Source organism: Felis catus, chromosome B4, assembly GCF_018350175.1.
Source record: "Felis catus isolate Fca126 chromosome B4, F.catus_Fca126_mat1.0, whole genome shotgun sequence".
Taxonomy (NCBI): domain Eukaryota; kingdom Metazoa; phylum Chordata; class Mammalia; order Carnivora; family Felidae; genus Felis; species Felis catus.
In genome coordinates, this window is record NC_058374.1 from 54,933,238 (window position 1) to 54,956,377 (window position 23,140).

General features: G+C 44.6%; 2 protein-coding genes across 2 annotated transcripts in view; both read right to left on the reverse strand.

The window, feature by feature from the left end:
* The window catches only part of LOC101094682 (cationic amino acid transporter 3-like), a 189,616-nt gene that overhangs the window by 164,710 nt on the left and 1,766 nt on the right, over positions 1 to 23,140 (reverse strand). The window lies entirely within an intron of this gene.
* Positions 1 to 23,140, reverse strand: part of LOC101094430 (cationic amino acid transporter 3-like) — a 43,585-nt gene that overhangs the window by 18,670 nt on the left and 1,775 nt on the right. Inside the window, exon 2 of the mRNA XM_045061501.1 lies at positions 7,208 to 7,316. The gene's annotated coding sequence lies outside the window, so the exon portion shown is untranslated. The remainder of the gene's footprint in view (positions 1 to 7,207; positions 7,317 to 23,140) is intronic.

Below are 23,140 nucleotides of genomic sequence, written 5' to 3' on the forward strand. Positions count from 1 at the left end.
AGGCAGGAATTGGAAGGATGGCTGTCAGGACAGAACAGTAGGGGAGGGGCACCTGGGGTTTCATTTGTGTCTGTTCCAACAGTGTTAGGCTTTATTCCCTTGCCTCAAGCTGAGACTTCCTCAGATGTGCATCTGCTAAAGGAAAGAAGGGCAGGTGCAGGAGGAAAATCTGTCTATCCTTGTATGCCATCCCAAGAGCAATCCTTCCCTTTATCCATATGCTATTCACTACCTGCTGGGTAGAGGGTGGGGGCTACAGAAATACCATGGACCCCAGACAATCAGCAGGTAATGAAAGAACCTGTCCAGGTGCCCTCCTTCCCTACCTGCCTTTGGGCAGCAGGGGTGCTCGAGCAGCCTGGAGGCACTAGGCCATGTTTTAGGCTTGACCCAGAGCCTGGGCCCTGCAGGGCTTATGCCTCATGGGGCCCCTCAGTGGTGGAGGCAATGTTCCCCATATTCCCTAGCATGTTGCTGCCCCCCTTTCCTCGCAGGGCTTCAACCTCCCTGGTGGGCACCTCATGAACTTCTTCTACCCACTTTAGTGTCTCGCCCAGAATCCCCTGCAGGTTGGGACTGAGCTCTACTCCAACCATCTTCATTGCTTCCTAGGGCTCACCCAAGTCCACTCCAGCCCTCCCCAGTGCCCCTATTCAGGCAACATCCCCTCCCACTACCACTGCAGGTTTCTCCACGTGGATGTGCTACAGGTCACGATGCCACCCAGGAGTCTACCCCCACCACTGTTGCCCTTGCTGCTGCACCCTTGGCCTGTCCACCACTTTCACGGTGGAAACAGTGGCTCTGAAGTCCCCGCTGCCCCCCCACCAATGTCCATGCCAGTATCCCAGACCACGTTCCTGTCTCTGTGGTCACCAATGCTGCAGCCATGACATCACCATCATAGCCCCAATCTGGATGGCCACTGTGGCCTGGGTGGCACCTGACTGGGAGAAGAAGACAAAGAGCAAAGGGCCCAACACGTGTGCCCTTGCACCAAGGAGTTCCAGATGGCTGCAATCTCCTGAGGCATCAGGCCATCCACACAGGCGCCAAGGCTGGCCAGGTCCCTTCCAGTACTATGGAGATGCCCACCATGGTCCCCCTAAGTCTCCTGAGCATCCCTAGCTGAGCTGAGTGGACCAGTGGGGGAGGGAAAGATGAGAGTGCAAGTAGTTGAGTAGTCACAGGGGCCACAGAGGCCATGGTGTTGGGTGGAGTGTGACCCGGACCCACCCTGGAAAACACATCCAGAGAAGCACGCCTGTGACATGCTTGGCAAGGCCTTGGTGACATCTCCCACCCAAGCCTAAACAAGCTATGGCTTCAGATGAGGAGTTCTACCCATGACCAATGTTCCTACAGTGATGCAAGTGCAATGATGGTGGGGGCTACTACATGTTCCCACGCTACAGGACAGGATGGCACAGTGCACAAGCCCTGCAACTACTCCCACTGTGGGAGACCATCTCCCTCAATATCATCTCAACAGCCATGTCCCACAAGTGCCCTCCACAGACAGCCCTTCAAATGTGACCCATGTGAGGCAGCTTTTGCCAAGAAGGACCCACTGTGGGCGTACACAGTGTGACTCAAGGAGAAGGTGCCATGTCATGTGTGAGGCAAGATGCGATCTCGGCTTATATTTTTTTTTCAACGTTTTTTATTTACTTTTGGGACAGAGAGAGACAGAGCATGAATGGGGGAGGGGCAGAGAGAGAGGGAGACACAGAATCGGAAACAGGCTCCAGGCTCCGCGAGCCATCAGCCCAGAGCCTGACGCGGGACTCGAACTCACCGACCGCGAGATCGTGACCTGGCTGAAGTCGGACACTTAACCGACTGCGCCACCCAGGCGCCCCGTCGGCTTATATTTTGAACCACAGGAAGGTGCACTGCCAGGACCCTCATCATGTCTATGAGTTTTGCAACCAAGGTACCGGTGAGGTCTGTCTTAGAGCAGCAGCTGCAGTGGCAGTGGCACCCTCTTCCCCCAGCTGTGGGCTCCCTCTAAGCCCATGGGGCAGCCTCTCAGCCACTTCCCTCCCAGCCCTGGTGAACTATCCTTTGGAGGCAGGGAGAGTGGAAAGTGTAGGAAGGTCCCTTGGAGTCCTCTCCTCTTCCCCTCTCTCTTCCCAACACCTCCTCTCTACTTTCCCCATAAACCATATAGCCTCCAGAAGGAAAGGAGGAAGACATCTTTCTTAGGGGAATTCACTAGGTTTTAAGGATTTGGTTCTCCTGCACCTCTCTCCTCTCTGAACCCACACACACCTGTCCCCTCAGTTGTGTTAAAGTCCCGGGTAGTGGGCAGGACTGGAAGAGCACAGGAGTGGCTAGTGTCCTCACCCTTCTCCTCCCTCCACCCTCCCCCTGCCCTGCCCTTCCAGGGATGTGTAAGCCCCTCCTTGATGGTCCTTCCTCTTCCTCTTCCATCCCCACTACTCTCTGCTGCCTCTCCCTGGGGAATTGGTGCTTTTCTTTCTTTAAGGGGGGGAAGAAGGGAGGGACTCAAAGATTCTGTCACACAGACCAAAAAAAACGTGAGACTTGGAGTAGGGGCAGAAGCAGGGAAGGCAACCATAGTAAGTTCATAAGGTGGGGTTGTTTGGGGCCAGGCCCTAAACATCATTTTACTAGTATAACTATCAGAGTAAGACAAGTCAAGGGAGTAAAAGAAAGAGCCACTAGGGCCAGAGGTAGTACAAGAGATTGAATTTTGGTGTTCAGGGTAAACTGGGGTGGGGGAGAATCTAGGGACTATAGATGCTTACCAGAAGTGGGGGGATGAAGCCACAGTGTCTCCATTCCTCTTCCCCTCCAGCTCCAGCTCTGGCCTTTTTTTCTCATCCCCCTCCCATAGGACAGAAGCTGTGGCCTTGCCATGTCATTGTGTTCCTCTGTCCCCTGCATGTTCCCCACCCTCACTCCCTCCTTTTTTGTGGGCCCCATTACAATATTTTAATTCAAAAAAAGTAGAAATGAAAAGAAGTGACGAAGACTGGCAGGGTGGGGGGAATCAGATGATAAAGAGTTGGGGTCATAATTCGGTCTTGGAGGAGTGAACACAATGTGGCGACATGGAAGGTGGAGCCCATGCATGTGATTTCACATGAAGTATCTGAAAATTGAGGGGTGAGGGAAGAAGTAAGGAGGCAGGGATGTGAACCAGAGACAGGGGAAGAGGCAGGAAGAGACAGAGATAAGAGAAGCAAGAAAGAGAGATGGAAGGGAGAGCAAGAAAGGCCTGTGCAGCCTCTCCATAGGCAAAGATCCCTGTGAACCCTGGAGAGCAGCCACGTTTGGTGTTGGAAAAAGGACTTTAAAAGGCAGTGAAGGCCTGGCACCAGATGTGTGTTGTTATTTACCATAATCCCTGAAACACTGCTGCTACATGATCACACAAACGTTCCTGAGAGCAGGCTCGGACCTGGCCATTGCTGGGTGAGACCCTCCACCAGAGGGTCTGACTGGGTCAAAGCTGCAGGGCCCTCAGAAGTAAGGGGTATGGAAACACAGCCCCATCTGAGATAAAACTCAGGAGGGAGCTGCCTCCTGGAAGCTGATGACTTGGTTGTGAACAGGGTAGAAGCAGGGAATGGATGGAGGCCAGAGACAAAGGAGGGATGCTTGATTGCCAGTCAATGGGAGCACAGAGTTCTGATAACAGATACTGGGTAGCTGGGTAAAGCCATTTTCACCTCTCCCATGCATGTGTGTACACACACGCACACCACAACGATCCACCCCAGTAAGCTAAGAAGCACCATCTAGTGGAGGAAAGAGCTGTTACACCACTCCCTGTCCAACTGCGCCTACCACCCTTTAGAGTAACACCACAACTCTCTCTGCCTGCTTAGTTTAGGGATTATAAAGTGCTTCATAGATTGACTTCTAGGGTTTCAATTTCAATCATATTCCATTCTATTCATTGGTCCATCTATTCAATTTCTTTCTTTTATTATTCTTGAATACAGAAAGAAAAAATTTATTTTTATTTTCCATTTTTATAAAAAGATTTCTCTTTACTTCTTTCTACTATATTTTTTTATTTTTTTTAATTTGTTAGATGTTTTTTTATTATTTTTGAGAGAGACAGAGTACGAGTGGGAAGGGGCAGAGAGAGAAACAGACACAGATCTGAAGCAGGACCCAGGCTATGAGCTGTCAGCACAGAGCCCAACATGGGGCTTGAATTCATGAACCACGAGATCATAACCTGAGTCAAAGTCAAACACTTAACCAACTGAGCCACTCAGGTGCCCCTATTTTTTACTTTTTTACAAAATTTTTAAATTGTTTTTACTTTCATCATTTCATTTTATTCTGTTTTATTGTATTTCTTTTTTTTTATTTTCAAATGTTTCCTTTTTTTCTTTTTCCTTTCTTTTTCATTTTCCTTCCTTTTCTCTATTCTATCAAGCTTCTTTCAACAGCCAGACCAAAACACAGCTATGATATAGTATTCTATATTTGATTTTTTGTGTTGTTTTTAATTTATTTTTTAATTTATTAATTCTTTTTATTCCTCTGAAATGACAAAATGAAGAACTTCAACCCCAAAGAAAGAAAAGGAAGAAATGACAGCCAGGGACTTAGCACAAATACAAGCAAGATATCTGAATCAGAATGTAGAATCACAATAATAATACTAGCTGAGGTTGAAAAAAGCATAGAATCCTTTTCTGTGGAGACAAAAGAAGTAAAATCTACTCAGGACGAAATTAAAAATGTTGTAACTGAGTTGCAATCGTGTATTGATGCCATGGCGACAAGGATGGATGAGGCAGAGCAGCAAATCTGTGATGGAGAGGACAAACTTATGGAGACTAATGAAGCAGAAAAGGAGAGGGAAAATAAGGCAAAACAGCATGTTATAAGAATTAGAGAATTCAATGACTCTTTAAAAAGGAATAACATCTGAATCATAGGTTTCCTGGAAGATGAAGAGAGAAAAAGGGGTAGGAGGTTTATGTGAGCAAATCATAGTGGAAAACTTTCCTAACCTGGGGAAGGACATAGACATCAAAATCCAGGAAGCACGGGAAATTCCCATTAAGTCAAACAAAAACCAACCATCAACAAGGCACATCATAGTCAAATTCACAAAATAAACAGACAAGGAAAGAATCATGAAAGCAGCAAGAGAAAAAAAAAGTCCTTAATCTATAAGGGAAGACAGATCAGGTTTGCAGCAGACATATCCACAGAAACTTGGCAGGCCAGAAAGGAGTAGCAGGATATATTCAATGTGCTGAATTAGAAAAATATGCAGCCAAGAATTCTTTGTCCAGCAAGGCTGTCATTCAAAATAGAAGGGGAAATAAAAAGTTTCCCAGACAAACAAAAACAAGGAGTTCATGAACACTAAACTGGCACTGCAACAAATTTTAAGGGGGACTCTCTGAGAGGAGAAAAGATTAGACAAAACAAAACAAACAAACAAACAAAGCAACAAAGACTAGAAAGGACCAGAGAACACCACCAGAAACTCCAACTCTATAGGGAACACAATGACACTAAATTAATATCTTTCAGTACTCACTCTAAATGCCAATGGACTAAACGCTCCAATCAAAATACATAGGGTAAAAGAATGGATAAGAAAACAAGATCCATCTATATTCTGTTTACAAGAGACCAATTTTAGACCTAAAGACACCTTCAGATTGAAAGTAAGGGGATGGAAAACAATCTATCATGCTAATGGTCATCAAAAGAAAGCCATAGTAATCATACTTATATCAGACAATATAATTTTAAAATAAACACTGTAACAAAACAAAACAAAACGACCTTAACAGAGATGAAGAAGGGCATTATATCATTATGGGGTCTATCCACCAAGAAGACCTAACAATTGTAAACATTTAAGCCCGCAAATACGTAAATCAATTAATCATAAACATTCAGAAACTCACTGATAATAAGAAAATGCCTAGAATAGTTTTATAAATCTCTTCAACTATACACATTTATTTTGCATATATTTTTATTTTATGCTCAATAACAGGCAACAGAAGCAGGTATTAATACTTTTATTTTACAGATAATGAAACTAAGGCACAGAGAGGTTAAGTAACTTGCCTCAAGTCACAGAGCTGGTAAGGAGCAGAGCGAAGAATCAAATGACTGTAGTGTGATGCCCACTCCTGCAGGTGAGTCCTGCAACTTCTGCCCTGGGAAGCAGCTAGTCTTGGGGCCTGGTGTGTGAGGGAAAAATTACTCCCCAGAGGGCAAAAGACCTGCCTCCTGTGGCCCTTCTCAGCATGTTCTGCCTGGAAGAGCTTGGACAAGTTGGGGCCTCATCTGGAAAGTGGGGAAGTCATACCTTACCTTCTGAAGAGGAAAGGCTAAACCAGATCATTTACTGAAGGTCTTTGAGTTTTAAAACACAGAATTCAGTCCATGAAAAGGGTAGGTGAAGGGTGTAGCCAGGATAAAGTTCTCAAAGCCTTCAGTCTCCCCATCCCCATCCCTGTCTCCCTCTCCCTCTTTCTGTCTCCTGACCTTCAGGGTCCTCTTCCCCACCTGCTTAAGTCTTGGAAGCTGTCTCTCCCAGCCATGGCTCACTATCCTATGCAGTCCAGGCTCAGTCAGCCTCACAGCCTATGAGGACACATCAAGGCCAGAGACATCAGCCTAGCTTCCCAGCATCTTGCCCGCCCAGCCAAGAGTCACTGGGGAGCTACAACCATGGAATATTTTACATTTCTGCTACACATCTCTACCACCTGTGACACCCATCACATCCCACCACTGGAGGGTGGGCTCTCCTGGCTCTCCAAGCTTTATATCTCTCCAGCAGATCCTGTTTCCTCCATCCTCTAACACACTTTTCCCAAAACACACACACACACACACACACACACACACACACACACACACACACTTCCTTCTCATCCAAGGTCCACTTTCCCTACCCCCAAGATCATGCATTTACTGAGAGCTCTGACTTATCTCATCCTCTCCTTTCCATTTCTCTGCTCCTTGTTAACCAAATGAGTATCATTCTCCTTGTCTCCTAGGAAACCTTCTAGACTTGTGTGTCTTCCTCCATCATCCCATCTTTGGTCACTGCCAGTCTCCCATCATCCGAGTCATGGGGTCTGGTCCACTTGCCCTTGACCAACTCAGCTCAAAACATTTGCTGAGGGAGCACCCAGAGCACTATGCCTCTCTGTCTTGGCTCTCAGCCTCATCTTACCAGCTGCCAGGAGCTCCCACACGGTAGGGCCCTTGATTCTCCCTCTGGGTCTCCCCTCAGTGTCCAGAACACATAGAAGGCAGAGTGTGTGACTCACTGATTCAGCTCCCTAGGATAAAAGAGGGAACAGAGGAAGAAAACCAATCAGGGACATCATCTTAGCCTACACTGTCCTGTGAGGTTTAGTGCCAGGAAAACAAGCAGCTGGAGGGAATCCATCTCTAGTGGGGCAGTGCTTTCCTTTAGAGATCCTGGGCACGTGTGTGTGTGTGTGTGTGTGTGTGTGTGTGTGTGTGTGTGTATGCACGCACATATATGCACACACACCTGACATGCACAGAGGGGAGAGGAGGATGTGTTTGTGAAACTCCAGCAGCCCAGGTCCTGTCTGGAGGTGAGAGTATTTAGAAGCTAGACTCCCAGACCCTCTGCAGCCCCAGCAGACACAGGCCCATGACTGCAGGGACAGAGGGCAGCCAGCGCTGCCACCAAAGGTGAATGCATGCTGGACCCTGGGCAGGCTCCATCCTCCCTGGGTTTGAATTTGCTCCAACCAGGGTACAATTCAAATGGTTTTCTGTGTTCTGTGCTTCAGTCCAGTCCCCATATTCCCTTTTTGTCCACACTCACGGGCATTTCCTGTGTTCAGAGCTTAGAGCACTTGTTTGGCTGAACCATAAGAAATTCCTGGTAATCAGTTGGTTGTGGTTTCTACAGTCCACTGCTTTTGCTTTTCTCTCTTCTAAACATTTTTTTACACAGGCTAAGGAGACAGGGGAGCAGACTGAAGAAGGGCAAATAATAAGAGCTAATATATATTGAGTGCTTACTATGTACCCAGGATTTTGCATCCTTAGTACAGTGTTGTTTTTTACTACAGTCCCAGGAATTATTTCCTGAAGACCCTGCAATTATTTCCCACTTTTTATAGGTGAGTGGGTCCAGGTGGAGAGGCTACATGGGGAGGAACAGGGCTAGGATTCTAGCTCAGCTCAAGACCTCCTGCTTTGCCACAGCCCCCCACAACCAGGGGAGTCCTGGCAGAGACTGGGAGCCAGAAGGCAATGCCTGAAGCTTCACATCAGGATGGGGAGGAGGACACAGGCAAAACTGGAACTCTGGAGGGGCCAGAAGAGCCCCCATGGATGCAACATGGGCAAAGGCCAGGGACCACACCTGAAACCCAATGGGAGAAGGGCCAGTCAGAGAAAGAACCAGGTCAGAAACACCACTAGGGCAGATATGGGAAGGGGAGTTGGAGGCAGCCAGAGGCAGAGCACAGGACTGAGGAAGAAGCACCTGTAGGGTGCAGCCAAGGCAGGTGTAGACAGAAGTGCAGTGACTTGGAGTAACCATGCTACAGATCCAGGACAGCAAGGCGGGGAAAATAGCAGTGGCACAGGGAAGGAAAGATAAAGTCCAGGTGAAAGGATAAAAAGCAGGAGGGAGGGAGAGGACCTGTGGAAGTGATATGGGATTGAGGTAAGTGGAGGAACGCAGGTTAGAGGCTAATTGTGCAGAGGGGGAGTCAGAGTCATCAGTGAGGAGGGAAAGAAATTGGAGTGAGATGGCAGAATAGCAGAAGGAGTGAAAGAAGGAGTGCATGAGTGCACACACACACCTCAAAGCAATTGTCTGGTCATTGGTTCCAAGATCCAAGGCAGCACCCCAGCCACATCACCCCAAACCCTGGCAAGTGTTTGGATGGGATTGATCAAAGGGCCTTAGGGCTCAGACAGTGGGAAGAGAGAGGGAGGTCATGAGCCACTGTGTGTGTGTCCTTCTGTGCCTGGCAGGCCTATGGGTACCTGAGAGTGTGTGTGCATGTGAGTGCACCTGCTCCAAGGAGCAGCCTGTTGCCTGCAGGACTCTATGTCTGTTCTCCTCTGCCTCTTAATGAGTTTGTCCCCAGCAGCAGGAGTCTGTGATTCATTTATACTGTTTCTAGTCTCTCCAGGCAAAGCACTTTGCCCGTTTGCTGTTTGCCTCCTTGCCATGACCTCAGCAGGGACAGATGGAGCCAGGGAGGGAAAGAGAAGGTGATGCTTGGGCAGTTAGTACTTCCCCCACTCCTACTGCAGACAGGAGACCCCACACTCACACACACACATAAACACAGACACATACACAGCATACACCTTTGCACACAGCTACCCACCACAGCATGCAGCCAAAGACAATACACACACAAAAAAATGATACACCAATCACACAGGACCAGAAGACACACAAATGAACAAAGGTACTCAGACATATGAACATGACAATCACCCACACACATGGAGAGATAAGAGCCTGGGGCACAAAGCACTTGATGCAACATCACCTGGATGTATATCTTGCCCCGCAACACATACACACACAGAAGACATGCAAACCTGGGTATACACTTCTCCAGACAATTGTGCACATCCACATCACTGCCTAACACATCCCAGGGCACCCTGCAGTGGGCTCCAATATCTCTTCTAGCAAATTGAAAACACCCAGCATGGCTGTCAATATCTGCCACTCTTCACTACCTTTCATGCTGGTTCCCAATCCAAGTATTTAGTACAGGCCAGTAAAGCTGTCTCCTGCCTGCCTTATGGTTTGCTTACCCTACCTCAGAAGCAAAAGAGAGATTCTACTCCTCTTTTCCTCCTCCATCCCATGCCCTCTTGGCTTTCTTCTTCTACACCCCACTCATGAATCCCCTCTTCCAGGCAGCCTTTCCTGATGAACTAACTGACTCTGATTCTGAATTTGCCATTGTCCTTTGCACTTGTTGGTCTGTACTGGGTCAGTGTCACCAGGTTACTTTGCATATTAGTTGACAGGGAGGGAACTGTAAGCTCCCCAAGAGCAGGACCACTTGACCAACTATTTCAGGCAAATGCTGGTCTCAGTGGTCCAGTACCAGGTTTGGAATGTTTCTGGGAGTATTATTACCTGGTTTCACAGACAGAAAAGTTATGCCGGGCCCCAGCAGCCACCACGAATGTCTCCCTCTGTCACATGCTACAAACATCTCCTTCAAAATGATCTTTCAGAGCCATTTTGGAGGAGGGCACATCCTCCACTGTGTCCTCCCACATTCATCTTGTATTTAACTGGAAATATGGCTTCCCAGCTGGGTCCTCCACTTTTTCTCCAGCCTCAGAGAAAATTTGACAATTCTCAATAATTAGATCCACCCTAAAGGACAAACATGTGCCTCTGGTGAGGATGCTCAGAGCTGTGCTGCAGGCTGTGAAGACGATCCCCACAGAGGATGCCAGGTAACCAGGCACCTGCAGCAGCAGTTGTAAGTGCTCCAGTGAAGAAGATGGTTGTGTGGAATAGGTTCATTGTATTTAAAACAAGAGAGAGACAAGGTAACCCTAAAAGTACAGGTGTACTACTAACCTTAAAAGTCTACCCCTGTAGGTTAAGGATAATTTATCCCTAGCAGCTTTTAGAATTATCTTCATGTTTGTATTTTTGCAAGTTTCACTATGCTATGTTGTGGTGTTGCCTTGTTTTTGTTCATTTGAGGGGAGTTCTCTGTTTCTCTTGGGTTTGAAAGCCTGTTTCTTTCCCCAGATTAGTGAAGTTCTCAGTTATAATTTGTTTAAACAATATTCTACCCCTTTTGCTCACTCTTCTTCTGGGTTCCCATAATATGAATATTTTTTCGTTTCAAGGAATCAGTTCTCTAAGTCTCGCTTGTGATCTAATAATTTCCTTTCCCTCTTTTTTTCCAGCTTCATTATTTTTCATAATTTTGTCTTCTATATCACCTATTCTCTCCTCTGCTTCTTCAATTCTCATTGTCACTGTATCCAGTTTGTTTTGCATCTCAGTTACAGCAATTTTAAAAAGTTTACGTGGTTTTTTAATTGTGTGTGTGTGTGTGTGTGTGTGTGTGTGTGTGTGTGTGAGAGAGAGAGAGAGAGAGAGAGAGAGAGAGAGAGAGAGAGAGAGAGAGAGAGAGAGAGAATCCCAAGCAGGTTCCACACTGTCAGTGGGGATCGTGATGTGTGGTTCGAATTACAATCAGGAGATCTTGACCTGAGACAAAATGAAGAGTCAGACACTTAAACAACTATCCACCCAGCCCCCCTAGGTATAACAATTTTTATTTCATCCTGACTAGTTCTTAGGTACTTGATCTCTGCATCAGGGGTTTCTCTGGTGTCTTCTATGCTTTTTTTTTCAAGCCCAGCTAGTAGTCTTATGACTGTTGTTCTAAATTCTTGTTCAGATATATTGCTTCTATCTGTTTGATCAAGTCCCTGGCTGAGATTTCTTCTTAACCTTTCTTTTGGGGAGAATTCCTCTGTCTTGTCATTTTGGCTAAGTTTCTGTCTTTGATGTGATATAAAAGCTTGTTGTGGGAGCCCTGTGTCAGGCTCTGTGCTGTCAGCACAGAGCCTGAAGCCTGCTTCAGATTCTGTCTCCCTCTCTCTCTGCCCCTCCCATGCTCATGCTCTGTATTTCTCTCGGTCAAAAATAAATAAAAATTTAGAGCAAGGACAAGATGGTGGCATAGGAGGACGCTGGGCTCACTGCGTCCTGCTGATCGCTGAGAATACACACACATCTGCCAAAAAAACCCAGATAATCACCGGAAGACTAGCACAATGGCCTCTCTGGAGCCAAGCATAGACAAGAGGCCCACGGAAGAGGCTAGGAAGGCAGAGAGGCGGTGCGCACTACACAGATTGGCGGGAGGGAGCTGGGGCAGTGGAGGGGCAATCCTCCCGGCAAGGCAGAGCCCCCAAGTCTGACTTGCAAAAGCAGAAGGGCCAGACTGCATGAGTTCTGACAGCCAGCGGGACTTAACATCTGGAATGTTATAAGTCAACAGCTCTGCTCGGAGAGCTGGAGGGCTAGAGTACAACGGGAGGGAGAGTTGTTGAGCCCTGGAGGACAGAGCTCAGTTCCACAGTGAACAAAGGCACTGGCCAGCACCATCTCCCTTGCCCATCCCCCAGCTGAAACCACAAACAAACCAGTTTCTGTCACCGAACTTGCTTGCACCATGCAAACAGCCAACACTGTCTTTCTGTGGATCTGTCCCTCCAACGAGTCTGCCTGCCTCCCTCCCAGTTATGCAGGGCCTCTCCGGCAGGGGACCAACAATGGCAAAGCAAGCTAAGCCTACCCCTCCTGCCCCTGTCAACCTTGCAGCTCCACCACAGCTAATACACCAGAACCCATAGAAGCAGCACCACAAGCCTGGCAGTGTGCAAGTAGCCCAGACAGGGCCCACACCACTCCACAGTGAGTCCTGCCCCTGGGAGAGGGGAAGATAAGGTACCCACCAGTCTGACTGTGGCCCCAGGAGTGGGCTGGGGACAGACATCAGGTCTGACTGCGGCCCTGCCCACCAACACAAGTTACTCCAGAAAGCACAGGGGAAGTGCCCTGCAGTTCCCTGCCACTCCAGGGACTATCCAAAATGACAAAACGGAAGAATTCTCCTCAATAGATACAGCTAATGTTAGCGACAGCTAACGAATTGATCAAAAACTATTTAAGCAATATAACGGAACATGAATTTAAAATAATAGTCATAAAATTAATCGCTGGGTTTGAAAAAAGTATACAGGACAGCAGAGAATATTGCTTCAGAGATCAAGGGACTAAGAAACAGTCAGGAGGAGCTAAAAAATGCTATAAATGAGGTGTAAAATAAAATAGAGGCGACCACAGCTCGGATTGAAGAGGCAGAGGAGAGAATAGGTGAATTAGAAGATACAATTATGGAAAAAGAGGAAGCTGAGAAAAAGAGAGATAAAAAAAATCCAGGAATATGAGGGGAGAATTAGAGAACTAAGTGATGCAATCAAATGGAACAGTATCCGTATAATAGGGATTCCAGAGGAGGAAGAGACAGAGAAATGGTCTGAAGGTGTACTTGAACAAATCATAGCTAAGAACTTCCCTGATCTGGGGAAGGAAAAAGACATTGAAATCCAAGAGGCACAGAGAACTCCCTTCAGATGTAACTTGAATCGATATTCTGCATGACATATCATAGTGAAACTGGCAAAATACAAGGATAAAGAGAAAATTCTGAAAGCAGCTAGGGATAAACATGCTCTAACATATAAAGGGATACTGATAAGACTAGTGACAGATCTACTTACTGAAACTTGGCAGGCCAGAAAGGAATGGCAGGGAATCTTCAACGTGATGAACAGAAAAAAATATGCAGCCAAGAATCCTTTATACAGCAAGTCTACCATTTAGAATAGAAGGAAAGATAAACGTCTTCCCAAACAAACAAAAACTGAAGGAATTCATCACCACTAAACCAGCCCTACAAGAGATCCTAAGGGAGATTCTGTGAGTGAAATGTTGCAAGGACCACAAAGTACCAGAGACATCACTGCAAGCATGAAACCTACAGACATCACAATGACTCTAAACCCATATCTTTCTATGATAACACTGAATGTAAATGGATTAAATGTGCCAACCAAGACACAGGGTATCAGGATGGATTAAAAAAAAGACCCATCTATTTGCTGTCTACAAGAGACTCATTTTAGACCTGAGGACACCTTCAGATTGAAAGTGAGGGGATGGAGAAATATCTATCATACTACTAGAAGTCAAAAGAGAGCTGGAGTAGCCACACTTATATCAGACAAACTAGGCTTTAAATTAAGGGCTGTAACAAGAGATGGAGAAGGGTATTATATAATAATTACAGGATCTACCCATCAGGAAGAACTAACAATTATAAATGTCTATGAGCCGAATATAGGAGCCCAAGTATATAAAACAATTAGTCACAAACATAAGCAACCTTATTGATAATAATGTGGTAATTCCAGAGGACTTTAACACTCCACTTACAACAATGGATAGATCGTCTAGACACAGGATCAGTAAAGAAACAAGGGCCCTGAATGAGACATTGGATCAGATGGACTTGACAGATATATTTAGAACTCTGCATCCCAAAGCAACAGAATATACTTTCTTCTCGAGTGCACATGGAAAATTCTCCAAGATAGATCACATAATGGGTCACACAACAGCCCTTCATAAGTATACAAGAATTGAGATCATACCATGCATACTTTCAGACCACAATGCTATGAATCTTGAAATCAACCACAGGAGAAAGTCTGGAAAACCTCCAAAAACATGGAGGTTAAAGAACACCCTACTAAAGAATGAGTGGGTCAACCAGGCAATTAGAGAAGAAATTAAAAAATACATGGAAACAAACGAAAATGAAAATACAACAATCCAGACGCTTCAGGATGCAGCGAAGGCAGTCCTGAGAGGAAAATACATCGCAATCCAGGCCTATCTCAAGAAACAAGAAAAATCCCAAATACAAAATCTAACAGCACGCCTAAAGGAACTAGAAGCAGAACAGCAAAGGCAGCCTAAACCCAGCAGAAGAAGAGAAATAATAAAGATCAGAGCAGAAATAAACAATATAGAATCTAAAAAAACTGTAGAGCAGATCAACGAAACCAAGAGTTGGTTTTTTGAAAAAATAAACAAAATTGACAAACCTCTAGCCAGGCTTCTCAAAAAGAAAAGGGAGATGACCCAAATAGATAAAATCATGAATGAAAATGGAATTATTACAACCAATCCCTCAGAGATACAAGCAATTATCAGGGAATACTATGAAAAATTATATGCCAACAAATTGGACAACCTGGAAGAAATGGACAAATTCCTAAACACCCACACGCTTCCAAAACTCAATCAGGAGGAAATAGAAAGCTTGAACAGACCCATAACCAGAGGAGAAATTGAATCGGTTATCAAAAATCTCCCAACAAATAAGAGTCCAGGACCAGATGGCTTCCCAGGGGAGTTCTACCAGACGTTTAAAGCAGAGATAATACCTATCCTTCTCAAGCTATTCCAAGAAATAGAAAGGGAAGGAAAACTTCCAGACTCATTCTATGAAGCCAGCATTACTTTGATTCCTAAACCAGACAGAGACCCAGGAAAAAAAGAGAACTACAGGCCAATATCCCTGATGAATATGGATGCAAAAATTCTCAATAAGATACTAGCAAATCGAATTCAACAGCATATAAAAAGAATTATTCACCATGATCAAGTGGGATTCACTCCTGGGATGCAGGGCTGGTTCAACATTCGCAAATCAATCAACGTGATACATCACATTAATTAAAAAAAAAAAAAGATAAGAACCATATGATCCTGTTAATCGATGCAGAAAAGGCCTTTGACAAAATCCAGTACCCTTTCTTAATAAAAACCTTTGCGAAAGTTGGGATAGAAGGAACATACTTACACATCATAAAAGCCATTTATGAAAAGCCCACAGCTAACATCATCCTCAATGAGGAAAAACTGAGAGCTTTTCCCTGAGATCAGGAACACGACAGGGATGCCCACTCTCACCGCTGCTGTTTACTATAGTGTTGGAAGTTCTAGCATCAGCAATCAGACAACAAAAGGAAATCAAAGGCATCAAAATTGGCAAAGATGAAGTCAAGCTTTCGCTTTTTGCAGATGACATGATATTATACATGGAAAATCCGATAGACTCCACCAAAAGTCTGCTAGAACTGATACATGAATTCAGCAAAGTTGCAGGATACAAAATCAATGTACAGATATCAGTTGCATTCTTATACACTAACAATGAAGCAACAGAAAGACAAATAAAGAAACTGATCCCATTCACAATTGCACCAAGAAGCATAAAATACCTGGGAATAAACCTAACCAAAGATGTAAAAGATCTGTATGCTGAAAACTATAGAAAGCTTATGAAGGTAGTTGAAGAAGATATAAAGAAATGGAAAGACCTTCCCTGATCATGGATTGGAAGAATAAATATTGTCAAAATGTCAATACTACCCAAAGCTATCTACACATTCAATGCAATCCCAATCAAAATTGCACCAGCATTCTTCTCTGAGCTAGAACAAGCAATCCTAAAATTCATATGGAACCACAAAAGGCCCCGAGTAGCCAAAGGAATTTTGAAGAAGAAGACCAAAGCAGGAGGCATCACAATCCCAGACTTTAGCCTCTACTACAAAGCTGTAATAATCAAGACATATGGTATTGGCACAAAAACAGACACATAGACCAATGGAATAGAATAGAAACCCCAGAACTAGACCCACAAACGTATGGCCAACTCATCTTTAACAAAGCAGGAAAGAACATCCAATGGAAAAAAGATAGTCTCTTTAACAAATGGTGCTGGGAGAACTGGACAGCAACATGCAGAAGGTTGAAACTAGACCACTTTCTCACACCATTCACAAAAATAAACTCAAAATGGATAAAGGACCTGAATGTGAGACAGGAAACCATCAAAACCCTAGAGGAGAAAGCAGGAAAAGACCTCTCTGACCTCAGCCATAGCAATCTCTTACTCGACACATCCCCAAAGGCAAGGGAATTAAAAGCAAAAGTGAATTACTGGGACCTTATGAAGATAAAAAGCTTCTGCACAGCAAAGGAAACAACCAACAAAACTAAAAGGCAACCAACGGAATGGGAAAAGATATTCGCAAATGACATATCGGACAAAGGGCTAGTATCCAAAATCTATAAAGAGCTCACCAAACTCCACACCCGAAAAACAAAGAACCCAGTGAAGAAATGGGCAGAAAACATGAATAGACACTTCTCTAAAGAAGACATCCGGATGGCCAACAGGCACATGAAAAGATGTTCAGCGTCGCTCCTTATCAGGGAAATACAAATCAAAACCACACTCAGGTATCACCTCACGCCAGTCAGAGTGGCCAAAATGAACAAATCAGGAGACTATAGATGCTGGAGAGGATGTGGAGAAACGGGAACCCTCTTGCACTGTTGGTGGGAATGCAAATTGGTGCAGCCGCTCTGGAAAGCAGTGTGGAGGTTCCTCAGAAAATTAGAAATAGACCTACCCTATGACCCAGCAATAGCACTGCTAGAAATTTACCCAAGGGATACAGGAGTACTGATGCATAGGGGCAGTTGTACCCCAATGTTTATAGCAGCACTCTCAACAATAGCCAAATTGTGGAAAGAGCCTAAATGCCCATCAACTGATGAATGGATAAAGAAATTGTGGTTTATATACACAATGGAATACTACGTGGCAATGAGAAAGAATGAAATATGGCCTTTTGTAGCAACGTGGATGGAACTGGAGAGTGTGATGCTAAGTGAAATAAGCCATACAGAGAAAGACAGATACCATATGGTTTCACTCTTATGTGGATCCTGAGAAACTTAACAGAAACCCATGGGGGAGGGGAAGGAAAAAAAAAAAAAAGAGGTTAGAGTGGGAGAGAGCCAAAGCATAAGAGACTGTTCAAAACTGAGAACAAACTGAGGGTTGATGTGGGGTAGGAGGGAGGGTAGGGTGGGTGATGGGTATTGAGGAGGGCACCTTTTGGGATGAGCACTGGGTGTTGTATGGAAACCAATTTGACAATAAATTTCATATTTTGAAAACAAAATAAAGAAGACATCCAGATGGCCAACAGGCACATGAAAAGATGCTCAACATCGCTCCTCATCAGGGAAGTACAAATCAAAACCACACTCAGATATCACTTCACACCAGTCAGAGTGGCCAAAATGAACAAATCTGGAGACTATAGATGCTGGAGAGGTTGTGGAGAAACAGGAACCCTCTTGCACTGTTGGTGGGAATGCAAATTGGTGCAGCCACTCTGGAAAACAGTGTGGAGATTCCTCAAAAAATTAAAAATAGATCTACCCTATGACCCAGCAATAATACTGCTAGGAATTTACCCAAGGGTAAATTTACCCAAGGGATACAGGAATGCTGATGCATAAGGGCACTTGTACCCTAATGTGTATAGCAGCACTTTCAACAATAGCCAAATGATGGAAAGAGCCTTAATGTCCATCAACTGATGAATGGATAAAGAATTGTGGTTTATATACACCATGGAATACTATGTGGCAATGAGAAAGAATGAAATATGGCCTTTTGTAGCAACGTGGATGGCACTGGAGAGTGTGATGCTAAGTGAAATAAGCCATACAGAGAAAGACAGATCCCATATGGTTTCACTCTTATGTGGATCCTAAGAAACTTAACAGAAGTCCATGGGAGAGGGGAAGAAAAATAAAAAAGAGGTTAGAGAGGGAGAGAGCCAAAGCACAAGAGACTCTTAAAAACTGAGAACAAACTGAGGGTTGATGGGGGTGGGAGGGAGGGGAGGGTGGGTGATGGGTATCGAGGAGGGCACCTGTTGGGATGAGCACTGGGTGTTGTATGGAACCAATTTGACAATAAATTTCATATTAAAAAATAAATAAATAAATAAAATTTAAAAATTAAGTAAATAAGTAAGTAATAAAAAAATAAAAGCTTGTTGTGTTTCCTACCACTGAGAGTTACTACTATATTAAAATGGGGCCATACCCTGCCCAGAGCCTGGCACTCCAGTATTTTTGGTGTGCACTCTGCTGTTGCATTTTGGCTGCTCTTTCCCACTGGTCAGTCCTCTGCAGAGTTCCTCCTTGCACTCATTGTTGGAGTGTTGGACCTTTAACTAGGTGTGCTTTGGTTTCTTTGTTGGCACTTATTGTTGGAGTGTTAGACCTTTAACTAGGTGTGCTTTGGTTTCTTTGTTGAAGTAACCCTGGAAAAAGGGATGAGGGAGAAGCCTGTTACACAAAAAAATCAGGAAAAAGAAAGGCAACTGAATGAAACCAACAAGAAACTATAAGGCTGACTCCAAAGAAAAGAAGAAGGAAAAAAGAAAAAAGGACTGCAGGCGTCATTTTGAAGCGCTTCATTTTCAGTGCACTTGGTGCATGAGAGGTGCTGGCTGTGCTGCTCTGGAGGAGAGGTCTGCTGCATTGGCTCAGAGTCAGTCCTGCCTCAATTAATAAGCAGCTGCCAGCACGGGACCAGGGTTCAGTGTATGCAGGTCCCAACTCTACTGAGCGCCACTGTCTGATCTCTGAAGTCCCATCATGTTGGTGTTAGGGGGGAAATGGCACTACCCCAGTCTCTCATCCAGGTCTGGGACTCTCGCACCCCAGTGTGAGATTGGCACTGTGCAGATCCACTCCCCTCCTCCAGAGTAGAGCCTCTCCATGTTGGAATTTCTCTGTCCCTGAAAAACTGTCCCACACCTGAGCAGTGTTAGGGATCTATGGAGTACCACTGCTAAAAACCGCAAAGGTTATATTCCATCTGAGTGTGTCTCTGTCCCCCACTAATGAAAGGCCTTTTGCTGGCACCTGCAGAGTATTTTGTCCTTGGAGAGGCAATATATCCTCTTCCAAAAGTACTCCAGGAAGGGGACTGTTTCTGACACAGTGCATCCCAGAGATCCCTACACCAACCTATCACTGTGGGGCCAGCTCCCACCTCACCATGAGCACAAGCAACAGCTCTACAGTTCAACTCTAGAAAGTTGTGCAATTCCAAAATTTCAGACTTTGAGCCCCAAATGCAAGCAAAAAAAATAACTGGGACACTCAGTACTTCTCACTCCCCAGCCCATAGTCCAGAGAGGTTTTCCCCTTGTGTGAACTTGATGCAGCACTTTCTCAAACTAGGTCTCTTTTTCTCTCTTTTGTCTCTCGACAGAAAGGGTTCCCTCCCCTCTACAGCCTGCCATCTTTCTCCCAATTCACTTTCGCATACCTCACACCTGCCAAGCTTTCTCCTTCTAACTGTGGAAATCCTTCTGCCACTCTGCAGATAGGTTTCCTGGTTTTCCAAGTGATCTGACAGCTGTGTTTGAGGGATGAGGAAAGCCCAGGTTCCAGCTACGTCTTCCCCATCTTAACTCCTCCTCTCATTCCTTCCTGATTCAGAAACCTTACTCCATGACACGATGCACAATACACAATACAAACGTGGCTCATAAATTCCCTTCAAATGTCAACACACATCCCTCACAAAAGTCTCAATATTTCATGCCTCCTAGAGGTCCATGTAGCCTAGAATACTGTCCCATTTCTTTTCCAGTTCATCTGTCCTTCTTCTACTTCCCAAATTGCTCCATAGGCACCCTCTCCAGGAAGTGACCCTTGACCAACACCTCTTTCTCAGTTTCTACTCATACCTTCCCTTCCAAAGTAATGATGTCTCAATCCCTGTCCAGTTAGTAATTCCTCCTATTTCAGTTCATTTTTCTTCCCATTTGGGGTGTAAATTCTCTTTACCCAAAAGAATTGAAGATGCTTCAACAAGATTTTTGCACCAGTCTCTCAAGAAAGCATCTAAAGGAAAGGATAAGTATATGGGTTACCCCGCCTCTAGCAGGCTTCCCTGGAAGCACCTACTCTCTGTTGGAAAGGTGACAAATTCCACAAGTAAGAAAGTAGCTTCCCATCCTTTTCTAGTAAGGCCTCATACATAAATACAATAGGAAAACACTGGCTCCCATATGCCAACCATAAAACTCTGACTCTTCAAGAAAGATGCCTGTTGTGCCCAAGATGGAGCCAGTCTCATCTTCAGGGATTCCCTGGAGTCAGTAGACTTCTCTTAATTTTGGTACCTTGGACCTTCTCCAAGTCACATGAGTATGGATGCAGCAAGACCAGGAGAGGTCATGTCAGGCAATCAGCTGCCCCAGGGCAGCTGCTCTTTGAGTGAACATTGTTCTTACCATTGAGTCTAGAGGGAGTAGAGAATCTGCTCCTTGTTCTGAGCAAGACTCCACTCTGATGGAGCAGACAGGACAGTCACTAGAACTCCAGGCAGAGCCACACAAAGGCAAAACTACAAGTGCTGGGGTACAGTTCTAGATGTTGGGTACAGATCTAGATACACATCTAGATGTAGTTCTGGGTGGAGACAAATGCTGTTTGTCAAGCAAGGCTCCAGGAAGATAGTTTTAAAGGAGAAACACAGTGCTAACATAAAAGGAAGGAGAATTTCTGTACCAAAGAAATGTGTAAAGCTCTATTCAATTCACCATGAATTATTAAATGCTCATTGTGTGTCTGGATACAGGAGGATGCTCTGGGGGAGCGAACAAGATACACTCCTTATCTATGATCTACAGTCAGGAACAATATACAAAAATAAAGGCACTCAGATAACTGTGGTATTTCATTTTTATTTCAGCTTTATTTATGTACAATTGACATAAAATTTAAGATATTTAAAGTATACATTGTGGTTATCTGGAATACATATACATTGTGAAATGATTCACAATGATTTCCCCAAGGTGATAGGATTAACAATTGTATTTTAATCTAAATGTTTCATGAAATGAAGGTAAGTGTTCAAAAGGCAACTTTGTGTCCTTCACTTCCATCTTTCCATGTGGAGACTTGGTTTTCTATATGTGGTCCCAGGACCAACAGCATCAGCATCAACTGGGAACTTGTTAGAAGTACACGTTGTGGGCTCCACCCAGACCTACTGAATTCTAAATGCTGGGGCCAGGGACCAGCAATCTGTTTTGTCACAAGTCCTCAAGGTATGGTGACACCTGCTGAAGACTGAGAACCACTGACAGAGTACTATTCCTGGCCCCACTCCAGGAATAGTACTGCCCCCTCACTGTCACTTTGATTAGTGAGTTAAAGCAACAGCACTAATCATGCCCAGCTCAGCCCCTTCCATTTTTTTATTAGTTTTCCTTTTTTATCCAGTGCCAAGCTGACCAAAACACATGCATTACAACCTGCTCATACATAAAAAATCTAATTAAAGCAGAATCTTGCCTGTGGCGTCTTGTGGAGATTGCTTTGCATTACTTCTGATGAGGAATAAGTCTGTTTAATTTAGTGATGCAGGCTTAGCAAGCCAATTGAGCTACAGATCAAAAGCTAAGTGTTTAATCAACTGTCTCTATGTCTTGCTTATCAGTTGGTTCCAAACATAGGAGTGAGAAATGGGATGTTATTTATCGCATCCTTATAACTCCAACATGGGTTGTAGTGAAAAGTGGGCAGGATGCAGGTTCAGGTTGCCTGCAGTAGAGAGACCTAGCTGAGAGAATAACAAGACACAAGAACCAGAGGAAATCCTAGAATTCTGTAAGTGAACCTAACTTTAGAAATAATCAGTTCTGACATCTCGTGTTACAAAAAAAAAATAAAAATAAATAAGCAAAACATTGAAGGAACCAGAAGGCTTGCTCAAGGTCACATTGCTAGTTAATGGTGGGAACAAGAGCAGAATCCAGGATACTTGGCTCCCAGCTGTGCACTTTCTGAGCAGGTGGACCAAAGCAGACAAGAGTAGAGAAACTTTCAAGTCCAAGAACACAGATATTGCCAAGTAGAAGAACCAACCCTAGGGATTTTCATTATGGGTAGTGGGTTCAAATCCAAGTGTTTTGTGCTCAGAGGAGAGCTCTGGCTCCAATCCACCTGTGCATGTTCTGTTGGCCCCTCTCACAGCCAAGGCTCAGGCTACACACACTACAGTGTGTTCAGTGTGTTCTGAACACTGCTTCATTTTCCTGTGCTTCTCCAAGTGTTGTTCTCTCAGCCTACAGTCTCTCACTGCTGCCTACATGTGGGAAAATCCTAACCTGTCTTGGAGAGAGCCCACTCAAATGCCATTCCTCTACAAAGTCTTCTCTGATTTCACCAATCAACCCTCACCACTGTGCCAACCCCATGTGATCCTCCAGCACTCTGAATTCCCAGGACACTTTATTTGTATATTACTTATTATGACAACACTTTCTACTTTGTGTTACAGCTATGCTTTACCCCTTGTATTAGAATATAAGCCCCTTAAGGGCAGGGGCCATATTTCATCTTTTTGTTTTTTGTTTTTTGTTTTTTTTGGTTTGATTCTAGTTTCTTTTTTTGTTGTTTTTGTTGAAGCATAATTACCATACAGTGTCATTATATTATTCTAGGTGTACTACATAATGATTTACTGATTCCACACATTCTCAGTGCTCATCCAGATAAGTATACTCTTAATTCCCTTGATCTATTTCACCCATCCCTGTACCCACTTCACTGTGACAACCAACA